The sequence below is a fragment of the Hyla sarda genome, chromosome 3 (genome assembly GCF_029499605.1).
Source record: "Hyla sarda isolate aHylSar1 chromosome 3, aHylSar1.hap1, whole genome shotgun sequence".
Classification (NCBI taxonomy): Eukaryota; Metazoa; Chordata; class Amphibia; order Anura; family Hylidae; genus Hyla; species Hyla sarda.
The window spans coordinates 61,920,763-61,943,940 of record NC_079191.1 but is presented as its reverse complement, the minus strand read 5'-3'; the positions used below and the strand labels follow the sequence as shown (position 1 = coordinate 61,943,940).

The 23,178-nt window shown below is 42.7% G+C and overlaps 1 long non-coding RNA gene across 1 annotated transcript; it reads left to right on the top strand.

Moving 5' to 3' along the window:
* The first annotated feature begins 5,712 nt into the window (after positions 1–5,712).
* Positions 5,713–22,193, top strand: LOC130361359 (uncharacterized). Its single transcript, XR_008890977.1, has 3 exons — positions 5,713–5,787; positions 6,886–6,958; positions 21,662–22,193. It is a non-coding gene; the product is annotated as an uncharacterized LOC130361359 (long non-coding RNA).
* The last annotated feature ends 985 nt before the right edge of the window (positions 22,194–23,178 follow it).

The following is a 23,178-nucleotide window of genomic DNA, read 5'->3' as shown; positions in this document are numbered from 1 at the left end:
CCGCGATCTCAAACTTATCCCCTATCCTTAGGATAGGGGATAAGTTTTTCACCACTGGACTACCCCTTTAACCTCTATCCTAAATTTCTGCACAAAATTGATAAAAGACATTCCAAGAAATATTTTGCCAAATAAAAATATATGAAATATTGATGAAATTGATGAATAATAATAACAACTAAAATAACAGTTTTTGATTAAAAAACAAAAAAACTAAAATAATTTATAAAATATTTTGCTCCTGCCCCCTTTCCCCAAAAAAAACAAACATATATTACCCTTAAAATTTATGAATAAAGAAACAAAAAAGAACACATACCCCAAACATTGCAAACACAAAACCCCCAAAAACCTAACAATAGTCTCTGTCAACATCATCTTGGGAGGGATAATACACTGCACTGCAATAGAATTAAAAATCCCTATCATCTATATCTCAATGGGTTCCATCTTTTCTTATGTTCTTTTTTCTAATATGGTTTTATAATCCCTGAGACAAGTAGTTCTGGCCCTAGAGTGTTATGTATATTAGCGTCTGTAGCATGTATAAGGGACATGTTATCATACCTGTGTCTTTTTATAGGTGATTGATGCCCGGTGAGAGGGTGAAAGGGACCTATACCCCCGTCAGCTGCAGGAAAGGAACAAAGAGACAGGTAATTAATATTTATATTAATTACTGATAACAATCAGGCTAGATACAACATCTAAACCTGCAAAGATGTCATAGTCTCTACCTTATACATGAAGATATATGTGTTTTTAATAAGTATATCGTCTATAGGCAGCTTCTTATATAACACAACCATGTCTCAGGTACAGAGATTAGGAACATTTACGATTTCTAACATCTGTTTTTTATTTGTAGTAATCCCTTTTTCAATACACTGACCGCAGAGTTAAGACATAACTGTACTGTAAAGAAAAATCAATAAGTTAATGTAATAAATCACATACTATAACTGATTATTGCCATTTAAAACTATGAAAAATACATTATGATGATTATAAAACAGAAATACAGAATGGAGACAACCGTCTGTGGCTCAAGCTCGACTGCCCATTTCTTTGAGTGGCCCCTCAATGTTCTGGAAACGGGTGGAGGACATTGTCTCCATTAGAATGGGTCCCCCTACGATGCTTCGGCTGTTGATCTGAAGTGCATTTTGTGCTTTGGAATCTCGGGGGCAAACTGTATTTCTGTTATTAAATTTTTAGTTTAGCAATTCCCACCGCAACATGGTTAAAGGAGTAGTCCAGTGGTGATTCAGTGGTGAGCAACTTATCCCCTATCCTAAGGATAGAGGATAACTTGCAGATCGCGGGGGGTCCGACCGCTGGGGCCCCCTGCGATCTCCTGTACGGAGCCCCGACAGCCCACGGGAAGGGGGCGTGTCGACCTCCATACGAGGAGGCGGCCGACACGCCCCCTCAATACAACTCTATGGCAGAGCCGAAGCGCTGCGTTCGGCAATCTCCGGCTCTGCCATAGAGATGTATTGAGGGGGCGTGTCGGCCGCCGCCTCGTGCGGGGGTCGACACCCGCTATCTCGGCGGAGAGCCGAGGCCCCGTACAGAGAGATCGCAAGGGGCCCCAGCGGTCGGACCCCCCGCGATCTCAAAATTATCCCCTATCCTTAGGATAGGGGATAAGTTTTTCACCACTGGACTACCCCTTTAACCTCTATCCTAAATTTCTGCACAAAATTGATAAAAGACATTCCAAGAAATATTTTACCAAATAAAAATATATGAAATATTGATGAAATTGATGAATAATAATAACAACTAAAATAACAGTTTTTGATTAAAAAACAAAAAAACTAAAATAATTTATAAAATATTTTGCTCCTGCCCCCTTTCCCCCCCAAAAAAAAACATATATTACCCTTAAAATTTATGAATAAAGAAACAAAAAATAACACATACCCCAAACATTACAAACACAAAACCCCCAAAAACCTAACAATAGTGTCTGTCAACATCATCCTGGGAGTTATAATACACTGCTCTACAATAGAAATAAAAATCCCTATCATCTATATCTCAATGGGTTCCATCTTTTCTTTTGTTCTTTTTTCTAATGCGGTTTTATAATCCCTGAGAAAAGTAGTTCTGGCCCTAGAGTGTTATATATATTAGCGTCTGTAGCATGTATAAGGGACATGTTATCATACCTGTGTCTTTTTATAGGTGATTGATGCCAGGTGAGAAGGTGAAAGTGACCTATACCCCCGTCAGCTGCAGGAAAGGAACAAAGAGACAGGTAATTAATATTTATATTAATTACTGATAACAATCAGGCTAGATACAACATCTAGACCTGCAGAGATGTCATAGTCTCTACCTTATACATGAAGATATATGGGTTTTTAATAAGTATATTGTCTATAGACAGCTTCTTATATAACACAACCATGTCTCAGGTACAGAGATTAGGAACATTTATGATTTCTAATATCTGTTTTTTATTTGTAGTAATCCCTTTTTCAATAGACTGACCGCAGATTTAAGACATAACTGTACTGTAAAGAAAAATCTATAAGTTAATGTAATAAATCACATACTATAACTGATTATTGCCATTTAAAACTATGAAAAATACATTATGTTGATTATAAAACAGAAATACAGAATGAAGACAACCGTCTGTGGCTCAAGCTCGACTGCCCATTTCTTTGAATGGCCCCTCAATGTTCTGGAAACGGGTGGAGGACATTGTCTCCATTAGAATTGGTCCCCCTACGATGCTTCGGCTGTTGATCTGAAATGCATTCTGTGCTTTGGAATCTCGGGGGCAAACTGTATTTCTGTTATTAATTTTTAGTTTAGCAATTCCCACCGCAACATGGTTAACCTCTATCCTAAATTTCCCACAAAATTGATAAAAGACATTCCAAGAAATATTTTGCCAAATAAAAATATATAAAATATTGATGAAGTTGATGAATAATAATAACAACAAAAATAACAGTTTTTGATTAAAAAACAAATAAACAATAATAATTTATAAAATATTTTCCTCCTGCCCCCTTCCCCAAAAATAAAAAAACATATATTACCCTTAAAATTTATGAATAAAGAAACAAAAAATAACACATACCCCAAACATTACAAACACAAAACCCCCAAAAACCTAACAATAGTCTCTGTCAACATCATCCTGGGAGGGATAATACACTGCACTGCAATAGAAATAAAAATCCCTATCATCTATATCTCAATGGGTTCCATCTTTTCTTATGTTCTTTTTTCTAATGTGGTTTTATAATCCCTGAGACAAGTAGTTCTGGCAATAGAGTGTTATATATATTAGCGTCTGTAGCATGTATAAGGGACATGTTATCATATCTGTGTCTTTTTATAGGTGATTGATGCCCGGTGAGAAGGTGAAAGTGACCTATACCCCTGTCAGCTGCAGGAAAGGAACCAAGAGACAGGTAATTAATATTTATATTAATTACTGATAACAATCAGGCTAGATATAACATCTAGACCTGCAGAGATGTCATAGTCTCTACCTTATACATGAAGATATATGTGTTTTTAATAAGTATATTGTCTATAGACAGCTTCTTATATAACACAACTGTGTCTCAGGTACAGAGATTGGGAACATTTAGGATTTCTAATATCTGTTTTTTATTTGTAGTAATCCCTTTTTCAATAGACAGACCGCAGATTTAAGACATAACTGTACTGTAAAGAAAAATCTATAAGTTAATGTAATAAATCGCATACTATAACTGATTATTGCCATTTAAAACTATGAAAAATACATTATGTTGATTATAAAACAGAAATACAGAATGGAGACAACCGTCTGTGGCTCAAGCTCGACTGCCCATTTCTTTGAGTGGCCCCTCAATGTTCTGGAAACGGGTGGAGGACATTGTCTCCATTAGAATGGGTCCCCCTACGATGCTTCGGCTGTTGATCTGAAGTGCATTCTGTGCTTTGGAATCTCGGGGGCAAACTGTATTTCTGTTATTCATTTTTAGTTTAGCAATTCCCACCGCAACATGGTTAACCTCTATCCTAAATTTCTGCACAAAATTGATAAAAGACATTCCAAGAAATGTTTTGCCAAATAAAAATATATAAAATATTGATGAAGTTGATGAATAATAATAACAACAAAAATAACAGTTTTTGATTAAAAAACAAATAAACAATAATAATTTATAAAATATTTTGCTCCTGCTCCCTTCCCCAAAAATAAAAAAACATATATTACCCTTAAAATTTATGAATAAAGAAACAAAAAATAACACATACCCCAAACATTGCAAACACAAAACCCCCAAAAACCTAACAATAGTGTCTGTCAACATCATCCTGGGAGGGATAATACAATGCACTACAATAGAAATAAAAATCCCTATCATCTATATCTCAATGGGTTCCATCTTTTCTTTTGTTCTTTTTTCTAATGCGGTTTTATAATCCCTGAGACAAGTAGTTCTGGCCCTAGAGTGTTATATATATTAGCGTCTGTAGCATGTATAAGGGACATGTTATCATACCTGTGTCTTTTTATAGGTGATTGATGCCCGGTGAGAGGGTGAAAGGGACCTATACCCCCGTCAGCTGCAGGAAAGGAACAAAGAGACAGGTAATTAATATTTATATTAATTACTGATAACAATCAGGCTAGATACAACATCTAAACTTGCAAAGATGTCATAGTCTCTACCTTATACATGAAGATATATCTGTTTTTAATAAGTATATCGTCTATAGACAGCTTCTTATATAACACAACCATGTCTCAGGTACAGAGATTAGGAACATTTATGATTTCTAATATCTGTTTTTTATTTGTAGTAATCCCTTTTTCAATAGACTGACCGCACATTTAAGACATAACTGTACTGTAAAGAAAAATCTATAAGTTAATGTAATAAATCACATATTATAACTGATTATTGCCATTTAAAACTATGAAAAATACATTATGTTGATCATAAAACAGAAATACAGAATGGAGACAACCGTCTGTGGCTCAAGCTCGACTGCCCATTTCTTTGAGTGGCCCCTCAATGTTCTGGAAACGGGTGGAGGACATTGTCTGCATTAGAATGGGTCCCTCTACGATGCTTCGGCTGTTGATCTGAAGTGCATTCTGTGCTTTGGAACCTCGGGGGCAAACTGTATTTCTGTTATAAATTTTTAGTTTAGCAATTCCCACCGAAACATGGTTAACCTCTATCCTAAATTTCTGCACAAAATTGATAAAAGACATTCCAAGAAATATTTTGCCAAATAAAAATATATAAAATATTGATGAAATTAATGAATAATAATAACAAAAATAACAGTTTTTGATTAACAAACAAAAAAAAACATAATTTATAAAATATTTTGCTCCTGCCCCCTTCCCCCAAAAATAAAAAAAACATATATTACCCTTAAAATGTATGAATAAAGAAACAAAAAATAACACATACCCCAAACATTACAAACACAAAACCCCCAAAAACCTGTCAATAGTCTCTGTCAACATCATCCTGGAAGGAATAATACACTGCACTACAATAGAAATAAAAATCCCTATCATCTATATCTCAATGTGTTCCATCTTTTCTTTTGTTCTTTTTTCTAATGCGGTTTTATAATCCCTGAGACAAGTAGTTCTGGCCCTAGAGTGTTATATATATTAGCGTCTGTAGCATGTATAAGGGACATGTTATCATACCTGTGTCTTTTTATAGGTGATTGATGCCCGGTGAGAGGGTGAAAGGGACCTATACCCCCGTCATCTGCAGGAAAGGAACAAAGAGACAGGTAATTAATATTTATATTAATTACTGATAACAATCAGGCTAGATACAACATCTAAACTTGCAAAGATGTCATAGTCTCTACCTTATACATGAAGATATATGTGTTTTTAATAAGTATATCGTCTATAGACAGCTTCTTATATAACACAACCATGTCTCAGGTACAGAGATTAGGAACATTTATGATTTCTAATATCTGTTTTTTATTTGTAGTAATCCCTTTTTCAATAGACTGACCGCAGATTTAAGACATAACTGTACTGTAAAGAAAAATCTATAAGTTAATGTAATAAATCACATACTATAACTGATTATTGCCATTTAAAACTATGAAAAATACATTATGTTGATCATAAAACAGAAATACAGAATGGAGACAACCGTCTGTGGCTCAAGCTCGACTGCCCATTTCTTTGAGTGGCCCCTCAATGTTCTGGAAACGGGTGGAGGACATTGTCTCCATTAGAATGGGTCCCTCTACGATGCTTCGGCTGTTGATCTGAAGTGCATTCTGTGCTTTGGAACCTCGGGGGCAAACTGTATTTCTGTTATAAATTTTTAGTTTAGCAATTCCCACCGCAACATGGTTAACCTCTATCCTAAATTTCTGCACAAAATTGATAAAAGACATTCCAAGAAATATTTTGCCAAATAAAAATATATAAAATATTGATGAAATTATTGAATAATAATAACAAAAATAACAGTTTTTGATTAAAAAACAAAAAAAAACATAATTTATAAAATATTTTGCTCCTGCCCCCTTCCCCCAAAAATAAAAAAACATATATTACCCTTAAAATTTATGAATAAAGAAACAAAAAATAACACATACCCCAAACATTACAAACACAAAACCCCCAAAAACCTGTCAATAGTCTCTGTCAACATCATCCTGGAAGGAATAATACATTGCACTACAATAGAAATAAAAATCCCTATCATCTATATCTCAATGTGTTCCATCTTTTCTTTTGTTCTTTTTTCTAATGCGGTTTTATAATCCCTGAGACAAGTAGTTCTGGCCCTAGAGTGTTATATATATTAGCGTCTGTAGCATGTATAAGGGACATGTTATCATACCTGTGTCTTTTTATAGGTGATTGATGCCCGGTGAGAAGGTGAAAGTGAGCTATACCCCCGTCAGCTGCAGGAAAGGAACCAAGAGACAGGTAATTAATATTTATATTAATTACTGATAACAATCAGGCTAGATACAACATCTAGACCTGCAGAGATGTCATAGTCCCTACCTTATACATGAAGATATATGTGTTTTTAATAAGTATATAGTCTATAGACAGCTTCTTATATAACACAACCATGTCTCAGGTACAGAGATTAGGAACATTTATGATTTCTAATATCTGTTTTTTATTTGTAGTAATCCCTTTTTCAATAGACTGACCGCAGATTTAAGACATAACTGTACTGTAAAGAAAAATCTATAAGTTAATGTAATAAATCACATACTATAACTGATTATTGCCATTTAAAACTATGAAAAATACATTATGTTGATCATAAAACAGAAATACAGAATGGAGACAACCGTCTGTGGCTCAAGCTCGACTGCCCCTTTCTTTGAGTGGCCCCTCAATGTTCTGGAAACGGGTGGAGGACGGGTCGATTCGCAACGAATACCAATATCGCCGCGATTCTATCGCACAAAGCGCTTCATTAAACTCCATTTTACAGCGTTCCAGGCTATTGTAGAGCTTAGATGGCGGATCCACATTTGAGTACATGGGGCAGGGGATTATGGGAGGGTGGGAAACAGCGGCGGGAATGAAGGTAATCGGGCTGACCCTGAACCACATGTGAGATGCAGCCTATCAGTTATGTTACATCCCCTATATAATCGGCGGCCATCTTGCCTCACTTCATTTCATCTATGCACTCAGATGTAGAGGACGGGACTGTATGTGTGTGAATAGCCCATACCAGAGCGTTATGCTGCAACTGCTAGTTACATCAGCATTAGGGAAAAGCAGGAGTGCAAAGTGCTGTGCTGTTACTCTGAGAAGGATCATTGATAGCTAAACCTCCTATTCACGTTATTGAGCATTGCAGCAGAGAGGGGCAGATAGCTGTCAGCTACCTCATACAGATCTCCAAGCTGCCTGAACTTTCTGAAGCATCTTATCTCCTAATTTTTCAGCTCTATTGAGTTTTTTTTTTCTCCACAAATCTTCTGCTGCTCAGAATTGTGTGACAGAAAGCAATTTAGGGTTTAATCCCTGGATTTTTTTTTGGGTGGTGCTGCATTGTTGGGTCCTGCTGCTTTTCAGAAATAAGTCATATTAGTGTGGACTTTAGTGCCTTTTTACCATTTTTCACCTGTTACTCTGTCTCTGTGCTAAATTCAGTGTTATACCACACGTTATACACCTGCCGGTGTATTAAAGAAAAACATTTTTTTCCTGAGTACAAATACGCTTTACAGTGGCCTTATCATTGCAAAGGGCCCAAATACAAGAAAATAGCGTACCATATACTACCTTTTTTTCTGTCTCTGTGCTAAATTCAGTGTTATACCACACGTTATAGACCTGCCGGTGTATTAAAGAAAAAAAAGTTTTTCTTGAGTACAAATACGCTTAACAGTGGCCTTATCATTGCAAAGGGCCTAAATACAAGCAAATAGTGTACCATATACTACCTTTTTTTCTGACTCTGTGCTAAATTAAATGTTATACCACACGTTATATACCTGCTGGTGTATTAAAGAAAAAAAAAGGTTTTCCTGCGTAAAAATACGCTTAACAGTGGCCTTATCATTGCAAAGGGCCTAAATAAAAGCAAATAGCGTACCATATACTACCTTTTTTTCTGTCTCTGTGCTAAATTCAGTGTTATACCACACGTTATAGACCTGCCGGTGTATTAAAGAAAAAATGTTTTTCTTGAGTACAAATACGCTTAACAGTGGCCTTATCATTGCAAAGGGCCTAAATACAAGCAAATAGCGTACCATATACCACCTTTTTTTCTGTCTCTAAGCTAAATTAAATGTTATACCACACGTTATACACCTGCCGGTGTATTAAAGAAAATAAAGGTTTTCCTGAGTAAAAATACGCTTAACAGTGGCCTTATCATTGCAAATGGCCTAAATTCAAGCAAATAGCGTACCATATACCACCTTTTTTTCTGTCTCTGTGCTAAATTCAGTCTTATACCACATGTTATACACCTGCCGGTGTATTAAAGAATTTTTATTTTTTTCCTGAGTACAAATACGCTTAACAGTGGCCTTATCATTGCAAAGGGCCTAAATGCAAGCAAATAGCATACTATATACTACCTTTTTTTCTGTCTCTGTGCTAAATTAAGTGTTATACCACACGTTATATACCTGTCGGTGTATTAAAGAAAAAAAAGGTTTTCCTGTGTAAAAATACGCTTAACAGTGGCCTTATCATTGCAAAGGGCCTACATACAAGCAAATAGCGTACTATTTAGGTCCTGTATTTCTGTTTTATACCACACGTTATACACCTGCCGGTGTATTAAAGAAAAAAAAGGTTTTCCTGCGTAAAAATATGCTTTTTCAGTGGCCTTATCATTGCAAATTGCCTAAATTCAAGAAAATAGTGTACCATATACCACCTTTTTTCTGTCTCTGTGCTAAATTAAGTGTTATACCCCACGTTATACACTTGCTGGTGTATTAAGCAAAAAAAAGTTTTTCCTGCGTACAAATACGCTTAACAGTGCGCTCATCATTGCAAAGGGCATACATACAACCAAGTAGTGTACTATTTAGTACCTGTATTTCTGTCTCGGTGCTAAATTCAGTGCTATTCCACACATTAGTATACACTGGCTGGTGTATACAACAAAAAAAGAGTTTTTTTCTGCGTATAAATACGCTAAACAGTGCGCTCATCATTGCAAATGGTATACATACAACAAAAGAGTGTACTATTTAGTAACTGTTATTCTGTCTAGGGCCTATATATTTTGAAAGGACAGCTGCAAGTAATCACCTGCTGCTGTTCTATACCCTCATAAACGCACTAAGTATGTCAGGCAGGTAAGTGCCAGGACGTGCACAGAGAAGAGGCAGAGGCCTACATACGTCAGGCAGAGTTGGCAGCAGACTTGGGGCGAGTGGCAGCAGGAGTCACAGCAATAGGCCTGAGCTCCCGTTAACACCCAGCGGTCGTGTCGTTGACCCATCTCTCCTCGTCAATTAGTTTGCACACTCATCCCCATCATCACAAACGACATCTGACAACCCCAGTCAAGAGTCGGTGGGTTCCTCAGACAAAACCCTCAGTTGGCATGGCCCAGGAGCAGTCCCTGTAATCCCATAGCCTTTGTCCTATGCTGTTCCTTCTCCCAAAGAAGTATCTCATGCTTTGGGTTCAGCTCCACTATTTAGCGAGGACGATGTAATAGAGGACAGTCAGCATCTAATGGGCAGCCAAGAATGTGAGGAGACATGCGTCCCTTGCTCCGCAATGCGGCCAAGTAGGGATGCGGAGAGTGACGTGGGAGGCGGTGTTTCAATTGCTCAGGGTCCTGAGGCAGACACTGTTGTGGAACACGAGGAGGACATCAGTGACGTGCACACATCTTTTGATGATGATGAAGCCGATCGCAATTGGGAGCCGGGTGCAGAAGCCGGGGCTTCATCATCATCAGGAGAAGAGATTTGCTCTTTGTCTATGAGGCAGCAAGGCGGTAGCACGGTTGGCAATCAGCGTGGTGGTGGCAGTAGTGGAAATTCAGGAGCCAAACGTGCCAGGGGGAGACCACCTGCTTCGTGGCAAGCTACCATTCTGGGAGGTAGTGGAACAGGGGTTCCTGGAGACGGCGCCAATAGCAGTGAAATAATGCGAACTACTGGTGGGAAAATCAGCTACTCTGCGGTGTGGTTGTTTTTCATAAAGAATCCAAAATCTGTGGGCAGAAAGTGAAGCGTGGCAAGGGTCCCAATCTCGGCACCACGGCCCTGCGTCAACACATGATTCACCACCATAAAGCGGCCTGGGATAACCGTGGCTCCGAGGTAGTGGTCCAGCCTGCCGCATCACCCAGTGGCCATCCGCTCCCTCCGTCATCCAGCCAAGGCTCCACCACCTCAGCCGAAGGGAGCATTGTGTCAAACCATCCTTCTTGCGCTCCTGCTTCCTCCGCTCGTAGTCAGCCATTCCGCCAACAATCGATCGGCGAAGCCATGTCCAAGAGACAACAGTATGCGCCCACTCATCCAACGGCGCAGAAGTTAAATGTGCTCCTGTCCAAGTTGCTGGTGTTGCAGTCCCTCCCTTTCCAACTGGTGGACTCTGCAGCTTTCAGGGAATTGATGGCTTGTGCTGAGCCGAGGTGGAGAGTCCCAAGCCGTCATTTCTTTGCGAAGAAGGCAGTACCAGCCCTGCATAAGTTTGTACAAGAGAAGGTAAGCCAGTCCTTGAGCCTGTCGGTGTGTTCAAAAGTGCACGGCAGCGCCGACGTGTGGAGCTGTATCTACGGGCAGGGAAAATACATGTCTTTTACGGCCCACTGGGTAAATGTTGTTCCTGCACAGCCACAGCAGCAACTTGGAGAGGTCACACCGCTTCCTCCTCCATGCTCTCGCTCCCAGGCAGTTGGTCCTTTTACAGTGTGCGCCTCCTCCTCTTCCTCCCCCGTGTCCTCGGCCTCCACTGCACATCAAAATCTCAGTGGCCCTTCATCGTACCACGTGTGTAGGGCACAACGGTGTCAAGCCGTCCTTCACATGGTTTGCCTTGGCAAACATAGTCACACAGGGGAGGAACTGCTGAAGTTCATTAGGGAAGAAATCTGAGTATGGCGTACTCCACGAAATCTGGAAATGGGAACCATGGTGACCGACAATGAGAAGAACATTGTGGCCGCGCTGCGACAAGAAAGTGTGAACCATTCGCCCTGCATGGCACACGTGTTGAATCTGGTTGTCAAGAAGTTCATCAAGTCTTCACCCCATTTGCAAGACGTCCCGACAATGGCAAGGAAACTGTGCATGCACTTCAGTCACTCGTACACTGCCAAGCACACTTTGCTTGATCGCCAGCGTCAGAACGGTATCCCACAACATAGTCTCCTTTGTGATGTTGCCACACGTTGGAATTCCACCCTCCATATGTTGGACAGACTATACGAACAAAGAAAAGCCATCACGGATTTTTTGATGATACAAGCAGATAGGAGTACTCCCCTGTGTAATTTCAATGTGAACGAGTGGCAGCTCATACGTGACACCTTCCGTTTGCTGAGGCCCTTTGAGGAAGCCACATTTTTTGTTAGTCGCTCGAATTACGCCATGAACGACATAATTCCACTCCTACATTTACTCCAAAAATGATTGAAAACATGGCTGGTCACGGCAATGGAGATGTTGCGCCTACACCAGAAGGCTACATGAGTCCTGTGGGGGATGAACTGGAGGAGTATGATGAGGGGCAGAGTGGAGCACAGTTTACAGTGGATGAGATGGCCGGTGTTTCTGGTCATTGGACAGGAGAGGAGGAGCAGGAGCAGCCAGAGGAGCTGGAGGGTTATTACGAGGGAGGCGAGACAGAGGACCCAGGCACACCGTGGCAGTATGCAGTGGAGATGGAGGCAGGTAGTCCCAGTGAGTCACTGTCACAAATGGCATGATGCATGCTGAATTGCTTGCGTAGTGACCCCCGAATTGTCAAAATTCGTCAGCGAGATGACTTCTGCATCTCCACCTTATTAGACCCTCGCTACCGGCCCAGAATGGGGGCCTTTTTTACACCCACTGAGAGGGAGGACAAACTGACCTACTTCAGGGAGCTTCTACGTAGTCGGTTGGCCGATGCCTATCGGCCACATGGTCCATCCACTCGCAGGTCTGACTTGGGGGGCCCTCTGCGCTCACCTTCCACTGCCACGGCTGCTTGGGAGGAGAAGGGTGGCAGGAGCAGTACCGGCTCAATCAGCAGCAGCCTGAGTCTACAGTCGCTGATGATTAGCTTCCTTCAGCCGCATAGTGAAGCTACTCATCAGCAGCAGGTGGACATGGAGCAGGACCTGAACCAGAAGGTGATGGCTTACCTCGACATGACCCTGCCAAACTCGATTTATGGCCGCAACTGTTTGCCCTGGAAAAGCTGTCCTGCCCGGCCAGTAGTGTGCCATCAGAGCGGGTGTTTAGTGCGGCCGGGGCCATAGTCACCCGAAGGCGAACTCGTGGAGAGACTGACGTTTGTCAAGATGAATCAGGGATGGATCAGCCAGGATTTCCAGCCATCAATGATAGACGGGTCTGAGTAGATTAACCATGCTCCTACAACATAATTTTCTCTATTGTGGTTGGTTATGAAACCCTCTGGGGCAGACCTGGGGATTGTACGGCCCACTTGACACATACGGCCCTTTGATTGGCTCTGACGGCCCGCGCTGATTGGGGGACAACTATGCTGCCTAATCTGGGGGACATCTATGCTGCCTAATCTGGGGGACAAGTATGCTCCTAATCTGGGGGACATCTATGTTCCCTAATCTGGGTGACCTCTATGCTGCCTACTCAGGGGGACAACTATGCTCCTAATCTGGGTGACATCTATGCTGCCTCATCTGGGGGACAAGTATGCCCCTAATCTGGGGGGACATCTATGATGCCTACTCTGGGGGACATCTATGCTGCCTAATCTGGGTGACATCTATGCTGCCTAATCTGGGGGACAACTATGGTCCTAATCTGGGGGACATCTATGCTGCCTAATCTGGGGGACAACAATGCTCCTAATATGGGGAAAAATGAAGCTTTTGGCCTTGGGCCTATAATTTTTTGAAGTTTAGCAGTAGCTAAATACATGCTTAATGCAAATGTAAACATTGATCTTTAAATGTAAGGGGTTATGAAACCCTCTTGGGTACTGCAAATGACTGCTCCAGACTCATTCTGTGTCTTTCACAAACTACTTGCCTCCCTGGTGCCTCAGGCCTTGGGCCTATAATTTTTAGAAGTTTAGCAGTAGCTAAATACATGCTTAATGCAAATGTAAACATTGATCTTTAAATGTAAGGGGTTATGAAAATGCATGCTCCAGACTCATTCTGTGTCTTTCAGGAACTACTTGCCTCCCTGCTGCCTCTGGCCTTGGGCCTTAAATTTTTGGATGTTTAGCAGTAGCTAAATACATGCTTAATGCAAATTTCAACAATGATCGTTAAATTCTCGGCGCTCTGCCAGGGCCTTCTCCTACCCCGCCTGGGCCGATCCGAGGACCTCACTAACCAACTCACTAACTAATCCAATCGCTTATAGCGATGGGCGGTGTGTACAAAGGGCAGGGACTTAATAAACGCCAGCTTATGACCCTCACTTACTGGTAATTCCTCATTTTAAGATTAAATAATTGCAATCACAGATCCCTATCACGAACTGGTTTCAGCGTGCAACACGCACCTGTCCTTGAAAGATAGAGAGACGCTAATCCGTTCAGTGGAGCGCTAGTGCGGCCCAGGACATCTGAGGCCATAACACACCTGTTATTGCTCGATCTCGCAATTGATCGGGCAAGGTAAGGGGTTATTAAAGCCTCTTGGGTACTGCTGAGGCCTACTCCTGACTGCTCCTGGTGCAATGTATGGGGTAATTAAACACTATTGGGTAGTGTTATTGTTAAATTTACTGGTAATTTTATCAGTAATAAAATTTAATTTTGCAGAATGCTAACCGTTACACAACGGAACGCTTGTTGCGTGTGATTTTTTAATAAAAAATTAAAAAATAGATGGAGAGGGATTAACTCTGCTTAATCATTTTTGGCGAATAGAATCCTTTTGCCATCTGATTTTTTGGAGACAGATGCGCTTACACACATGTAATAATTTTTTTAACCAAATTTTAAACATTGTGTGGTTTATTACTTTTGAGAAGAATGTCTTTGGGTGGGCCACAATCCTGCATTATAGAGTCTTCTGAACTGCTGTATATGCGCTTGTTTTAAAAAAAAAAAGGTATTTTGTCCGACAATTTCGCAAAAATTTTGCGTTTTTTTGGGGTGGATTGTGAAGCCCGGGTGACGGGTGTGTAGTGTGTACTCGTGCATCAGTCAACTCCAGTCTGTGTCCGTTAGGCAATATATGGGTTACTGATGCAGCAGAGGTGGGGCCTTGGTCTTGGAATTTCAATTATTTAAAAAAATTTAACATATTGTGTGGTTTATTATATTATAGAAGAATGTCTTTGGGTGGTCCACCGTCCTGCATTATAGAGTCTTCTGAACTGCTGTATATGCGCTTGTTTTTTTTTAAAAAAAGGTATTTTGTCAGACAATTTCGATAAAATTTTGCGTTTTTTTGGGGTGGATTGTGAAGCTCGGGTGACGGGTATGTAGTGTGTACTCGTGCATAAGTCAACTCCAGTCTGTGTCCGTTAGGCAATATATGGGTTACTGATGCAGCAGAGGTGGGGCCTTGGTCTTGGAATTTCAATTATTTAAAAAAATGTGAACATATTGTGTGGTTTATTATATTATAGAAGAATGTCTTTGGGTGGTCCACCGTCCTGCATTATAGAGTCTTCTGAACTGCTGTATATGCGCTTGTTTTAACAAAAAGGTATTTTGTCAGACAATTTAAAAAAAAATTGCGTTTTTTTGGGGTGGATTGTGAAGCCCAGGTGTGTACTCATGCATCAGCCAACTCCAGGCTGTGTCTTTCAGGCAATCTATGGGTTACTGATGCAGCTGAGGTGGGGCTTGGGTCTAGGAATTTCAATTTTTTTAAACAAAATTCAACAATTATGTGGTTCATTATTTTTGAGAAGAAAGTCTTTGGGTGGTCCACCGTCCTGCCTTATAGAGTCTTCTGAAATGTTGGATATGCGCTTGTGCTTACACAAAGTTGTAAATTAAAAAAAAAAATTATACAATTTTGTTGATTTTGGGGCGGATTGTGAAGCCCTGTGTGTACTGGTGCATCAGCCAACTCCAGGCTTTGTCCTTCAGGCAATAAATGGGTTCCTGATGCCGCAGAGGTGGGGCCTGGGTCTGGGAATTTAAAATTTTTGGATTGCGGGTGCTACAAAAAAAGATGGACACACCCTAATCCGTTCAGTGGAGCGCGCCTGCGGCCCCGGACATCTGAGGGCATAACACACCTGTTATTGCTCGATCTCAGGAGAAGGGGGTTCATCATCGGGAGAAGAGAGTTGCAGGTTGCCCTTGAGTCAGCAAGGCGGTAGCACGGTTGCCAGTCAGCGTGGTGTGGCAGTAGTGGAAATTCTGGAGCCAAACGTGCCCGGGGGAGACCACCTGCTTCACGGCAGCTTACCTTTCCGGGAGTTAGCGGGTTACCAGCACCGGTCGATGAAAGATAGAGACATGCTAATCCGTTCAGTGGAGCGCGCCTGCGGCCCCAGAAATCAGAGTGCATAACACACCTGGTATTGCTTGATCTCGCAATTGATCGTGCAAAGGTAGGATGTTATTAAAGCCTCTTGGGTACTGCTGAGGCCTACTCTTGACTGCTCCTGGTGCAATGTATGGGATAATTAAACACTCTTGGGTAGTGTTTTTTTTTTAATTTACTGATAATTTTATCAGTAATAAAATTTAATTTTCCAGAATGCTAATCGTTACACAACGGAACTCTTGTTGCGTGTGATTTTTTTAATGAAAAAAAAATAAATAAATACGGACAGGGATTAACTCTGCTTCATAATTTTGGGCGAAAAAAGTCCTTTGGTGATCTGATCTTTTGGAGACAGATGCGCTTACACACATATTGAATTAGTTTTTGTAAAAAAATTTCAAACATTGTGTTATTATTATTATTTATTATTTTTGAGAAGAATGTCTTTGGGTGGTCCACCGTCCTGCATTATAGAGTCTTGTGAACTGTTGGATATGTGCTTGTTCTTACACAAAGGTATTTCTTAAAAAAAATTCTAAAATGTTGTTGTTTTTTGGAGGGGATTGTGAAGCCCGGGTGTGTACTGGTGCATCAGCCAACTCCAGGCTGTGTCCTTCAGGCAATATATGGGTTCCTGATGCCGCAGAGGTGGGGCCTGGGTCTTGAAATCTCAAATTTTTGGATAGCGGGTACTACCAATGAGAAATCTTTGACAAAAATTTCATATATTGTGTTGGTTTTTAGGGGGAGATTGTGAAGCCCTGGTGTGTACTCTTACATCAGCCAACTCCAGGCTGTGTCATGCAGGCAATATATGGGTTACTGATGCCGCAGGGGTGGGGCCTGGTTCTGGAAATTTCAAAATTTTTGGATAGCGGGTGCTACCAATGAGAAATCTTTGACAAAAATGTCATATATTGTGTTGGTTTTTTTGGGGGGGGGATTGTGAAGCCCTGGTGTGTACTCTTGCATCAGCCAACTCCAGGCTGTGTCATGCAGGCAATATATGGGTTACTAATGCCACAGTGGTGGTGCCTGGTTCTGGAAATTTCAAATTTTTGGATAGCGGGTGCTACCAATGAAAAATCTTTGACAAAAATTTCATATATTGTGTTGTTTTTTTGGGGGGGGATTGTGAAGCCCTGGTGTGTAGTGTACTAGTGCATCAGCCAACTCCACGCTGTGCCATTCAGCCACTAAATGGTCTCCTCTTGCCACGCTATGTCCACGCTATGTCATTCAGTCACTATATGGTCTCCTGACACTGATGCCTCTGTCATTGTGCTGCTGTGCGGCAGTGATTCTAAGAGCGATACCGGTAATCTGCATGCTATTCTGAATAACAGTATTATTTCACTACCCCAGCACACATATGCGTTTTACGACACAGCAAAGTGTTCTATACCCCTATAGAGGCTGTATGTAGGCTAGAAATAGCCTTTTTTAACATTGATTCGCCGCGAATAAATTCGGATCGGAACTAACTTTTCGGGAAAATTCGGCGAATCAGCCGAATCGAATTTTTGAAAAGTTCGCTCATCTCTAGTGACTATACCCTGGCCTCACTAAACACCCGCTCTGATGGCACACTACTGTCCGGGCAGGACAGCTTTTCCAGGGCAAACTCTGCTAGTTGCGTCCATAAATCAAGTTTGGCTGCCCAGAAGTCCAGCGGATCTTCAATGTTTGTTGGCATGGCCATGTCAAGGTATGCCACCACCTGCTGGTTCACGTCCTGCTCCATGTCTACCTGCTGCTGATGAGTTGCTTCACTGTGTGGGTGAAGAAAGCTACTCATCAGCGACTGTAGACTCAGGCTGCTGCTGATTGAGCTGGCACTGCTCCTGCCACCCCTCCCCAGCAGCCAAGGCAGTGAAAGGTGAGCGCAGAGGGCCCCCCGAGTCAGACATGCGAGTGGATGGACCATGTAGCCAACTGACTACATAAGATCTCTCTGTAGTAGGTAAGTTTGTCCTCCCTCTCAGTGGGTATAAAAAAGGCCCCCATTCTGGGACGGTAGCGAGGGTCCAATAAGGTGGAGATCCAGAAGTCATCCCGCTGACGAATTTTGACAATTCGAGGGTCACTAAGCAAGCAACTGAGCATGCATCGTGCCATTTGCGCCAGTGACTCGGAGGGACTGCCTGCCGCCATCTCCACTGCATACTGGGTCCTCTGTCCCGCCTTCCTCATAACCCTCCAGCTCCTCTGGCTGCTCCTGCTCCTCCTCTCCTGTCCGATGACTAGAAACACCGGCCATCTCATCCAACCTAAACTGTGCTCCGCTCTGCCCCTCATCCTCCTCCTCCAGTTCAGCCCCCACAGGGCTCATGTAAGCCTTGAGATGTAGGCACAACGTCTCCATTGCCGTGACCAGCCATAATTTCAATAATTTGTTGTAGGAAATGTAGGAGTGGAATTACGTCGTTCATGGCGTAATCCAGGCGACTCACAAATAATGTGGCTTCCTCAAAGGGCCTCAGCAAACGGCAGGTGTCACGTATGAGCTGCCACTGGTTCACATTGATGTTACACAGGGGGTAGTCCTGTCTGCTTGGATCATCAAGAAATTGGTGATGGCTTTTCTTTGTTCGTATAGTCTGTCCAGCATATGGAGGGTGGAATTCCAACATGTGGCAATGTCACAAATAAGACTATGTTGTGGGATACCGTTCTGACGCTGCAGCTCAAGGAAGGTGTGCTTGGCGGTGTACGTGTGGCTGAAGTGCATGCACAGTTTCCTTGCCATTTTCAGGATGTTTTGCAAATGGGGTGAAGACTTGAGGAAGTGCTTGACAACAAGATTCAACACGTGTGCCATGCAGGGTGCATATTTCACACTTCCTTGTCGCAGCGCGGACACAATGTTCTTCCCGTTGTCGGTCACCATGGTTCCCATTTCCAGATTTCGTGGAGTAAGCCATACTCGGATTTCTTTACGAATGAACTTTAGCAGTTCCTCCCCTGTGATACTCCGTTCGCCAAGGCAAACCATGTGAAGAACAGCTTGACACCTCCGTGCCCTACACACATGGTACGATGAAGGGCCACCGAGATTTGGACGTGCAGTGGAGGCCGAGGACACGGGGGAGGATGAGGAGGCGGCGTCGCACACTGTCACAGGACCAACTGTCTGAGAGCGAGAGCGTGGAGGAGGAAGCGGTGTGATCTGTCCAAGTTGCTATTGTGGCTGTGCAGGAACCACATTTACCCAGTGGGCCGTAAAAGACAAGTATTGTCCCTGCCCGTAGTTACAGCTCCACACGTCGGCACTGCCGTGCACTTTTGAACACTCCGACAGGCTCAAGGACTGGCCCACCTTCTCTTGTACAAACTTATGCAGGGCTGGTACTGCCTTCTTCGCAAAGAAATTACGGTTGGGACTCTCCAACTCGGCTCGGCACAAGCCATCAATTCTCTGAAAGGTGCAGAGTCCACCACTTGAAAAGGGAGGGACTGCAGCACCAGCAACTTGGACAGGAGCACATTCAACTTGGACATGTCTCTTGGACATGGCTTCGCCGATGGATTGTTGGCGGAATGGCTGACTAAAAGCAGGAGAAGCAGGAGCATCTGGAGCGACAGAAGGAGGGTTTGACACACAGCTCCCTTCGGCTGAGGTGGTGGAGCCTTGGCTGGATGAAGAGGGAGCGGATGGCCACTGGGTGATTCAGCAGGCTGGACCACTACATCGGAGCCTCGGTTCTCCCAGGCCGCTTTATGGTGGCGAAGCATGACGCAGGGCCGTGGTGCCGACATTGGGACCCTGGCCACGCTTTACCTTCTGAAAACAGATCTTGCATGTGGCTACGTGAACCGCCTCCAGATGCCTGATGAAAAACTTCCACACCACCGAGTAGCTGATTTTCCCACCTACAGTCCGCACTAATTGACTGCTACTGGTGCCATCTCCAGGAACCCCTGTTCCACTACCTCCCAGAAAGGTAGGCTGCCGCGAAGCAGGTGGTCTCCCCCGGGCAAGTTTGGCTCCTGAATTTCCACTCCTGCCACCACGCTGACTGCCAACCGTGCTACCGCCTTGCTGCCTCAAGGGCAACCTGCAACTCTCTTCTCCTGATGATGATGAAGCCCCTTATGCACCTGGCTCCCAATTGCGATCAGCTTCATCATCATCAACAGGTGTGTGCACGTCACTGATGTCCTCCTCAGGTTCCCCAACAGTGTCTGCTTCAGGACCCTGAACCCTTGCAACGCCGCCTCCCACGTCACTCTCCGCATTACTACTTGGCCACCTAGCGGAGCAAGCAGCACATGTCTCCTCCCCTTCTTGTCTGGGCAGTAGCTGCTGGCTGTCCTCTATTAGATTGTCCTCAGTGAATAGTGGAACTGAACCCACAGCATAAAATACTTCTCTAGGAGAGGGAACAGCATAGGACAAAGGCAATGGGAGGACAGGGACTGCTCCCGGGCCATGCCAACTGAGGGTTGTGTCTGAGGAACCCACCGACTGTTGACTGGGAGTGTCAGATGTCACTTGTGATGATGTGGATGAGCGTGTTAACCAATCAACGACGGTAGATGGGTTGCTGGTCAAGAAACGACTGTTGGCTGATAACGGGAGCTCAGGCCTCTCGCTGCGACTCCTGCTGCCACTCGCCCCTAGTCTGCTGCCAACTCTGCCTGAAGTATTTAGGCCTCTGCCACTCCTCTGTGCACATCCTGGCACTTCTCTGCCTGACATACTTAGTGCATTTATGAGGGTATTACAATACGCTATGCTACTCTTTAAACAGTATTTGTCTAGAACAGCAGCAGGTGATTACTTATGGCTGTCCTTTCACAGTATGTAGGTCCTTGACAGATTAACAGGTACAAGATTGTACATTACTTGGATGTACGTATGCGGTATGCACTGATGAAGGCAGAAATATGTGCAACAATACGCAGAAAAAACTCTGTATTTTTGTTAAACTCCAGCCGTTGAGTACTATTGTTTGGACTTTGACAGTATGTAGCCCCTTGACAGATTAACAGGTACAAAATGGTACACTACTTGGATGTACGTATGCGGTATGCACTGATGAGGGCAGTAATATGAGGTACAAACTGGTACAATCATCAATGGCAAAGAAATAACGGGGACGTCACTCACCGGGATGCAGTGAAAACTTCTTTATTTCAAAAGTGCAGACATGCGGGCAGCACGGACATCCAGAGCCACAGCTGAACAGCCGTGAGCTGGGTTACAGCTGTATCGCGTGTGTTCACACGCTTCTTCAGACTCTACCTGTTCCGGTTACACGTCACCATTATAGCTACTCCTACCTGGTGACGTGTGTGGAACAGGTGTACAATTAAAGACATAAAATACAAAATTTAAAAACAAATACAAAAAGCATTAGGCTGCAGCAATGCAACATGGATCTTTATAAAAAAATACACTATAATCCAGTCTTTCCTTCAGTCCCAGGTTCCCCGCTGCATCCAATCTAATTATCCATTTGGCATCTGTTTGAAGCAACATTTTCTTTCTATTTTTATTTTCTTTGCAGTGGACAACCTCCAGACCCTGAAAGACTAGAGTGTCATGATTGCCTTTATGAACCAGATTCATATGTTCAATGAATCTAGGGACTCCTTTCCTGGATCTAATAGAGTAAACGTGTTCCCTGAAGCGAGTGTTCATCGCTCGCTTTGTGCTTCCTACATAGAATCTCCCACAGGTACAGTTCATTGCATAAACCACCCACTGAGTTCTGCAAGTTATTAACATTTTAATAGGAATTTCTTCTCCTCCTACAAAGGCTGTTTTGCCTGTCTTAAGGTGTGGGCACCAAATGCAAGAGCCGCACCTGTGGTTACCCACAGGGCCGGCTCCAGTCAACCAATCTTTCTTTACAGATTTTGAAGTGAAGTTGCTACTAGTAACGACATCTTTCAAATTTTTGCAACGTCTGAATGTTACCAATGGTTTCTCATTCAAAATTTTACACAAATCATTATCATTCATAATAAGTGGCCAGTTCTTATGCACAGCAGATCTGATGATTTTCTCAAGGGGGCTAAATTTAAATGAAAAAGAAAAGCGAGGTCATTATTTTTGTATTCTACTTTTTTTTTACGTTTTTTTGAAAAGGACATTTCTCCTATCCTGAGCGAAGGCTCTCTCAAGGGCTTCATTCAACAATTTCTCAGGATACCCATGAGCCTCCAGTCTCCTCTTCAGATCTCCAGCTTGTTTGTCATCAGTATTATTAATTCTCCGTAGGTGCAAAAATTGCCCATACGGCAGTGAAGTTTTTACGTGTTAAGGATGATAGCTGGAGAACTGAAGAAGGGAGTTGGAGGCTGTGGGCTTTCTAAATCCAGAGGTGCAGATATTACCATCCTTTAACTCCACCAATACATCTAGAAATTCAATTTCTTTTTTGTCAGCCTTACTAGTAAATTTGAGATTCATGTCATTGCTTGTGTTAAGATAATCCACAAACTTCCCGAAGTCCGCCAGTGTGCCATCCCAGGCTATGAAGACATCGTCAACGAACCTAAGATAGCACCTGACGGACTTGAGGAAGGGATTCTGATCAGAAAAAACAAATTTGTTTTCGAATGCAGCAACATAACGATTTGCAAAGGTACAGGCGACGGGGGTGCCCATGGCCACACCCCCGATCTGCCTGTACCACACTTCATCAAACTGGAATGTGTTGTTCTCCAAAATAAAGGAAAGGGATTCACATATAAAGTCAATAGTACTTTCTGTTTTATTTGTGTGTGTTAGTATCTCACGTATGCACTCTACACCTCTTTTTTGTGGTATACTAGTGTATAGGCTTTCTATATCGATCGAGGCTAAAATGATATTCTCAGAACAGGGTAGGTCTTGAATGCATACAAAGAACTGATCTGTATCCTTCACCAGCGATGGCACTTCTTGCAGAAGGGGTCGCAGCAGCCACTCCAGGTATTTAGAGAGTGGCTCTGTGACCGACCCCCTCCCCGAGACAATGGGGTGCCCGGGGGGGTTCTGCAAGGTCTTGTGCACCGTCGGCAAGAAGTACCATCGCGG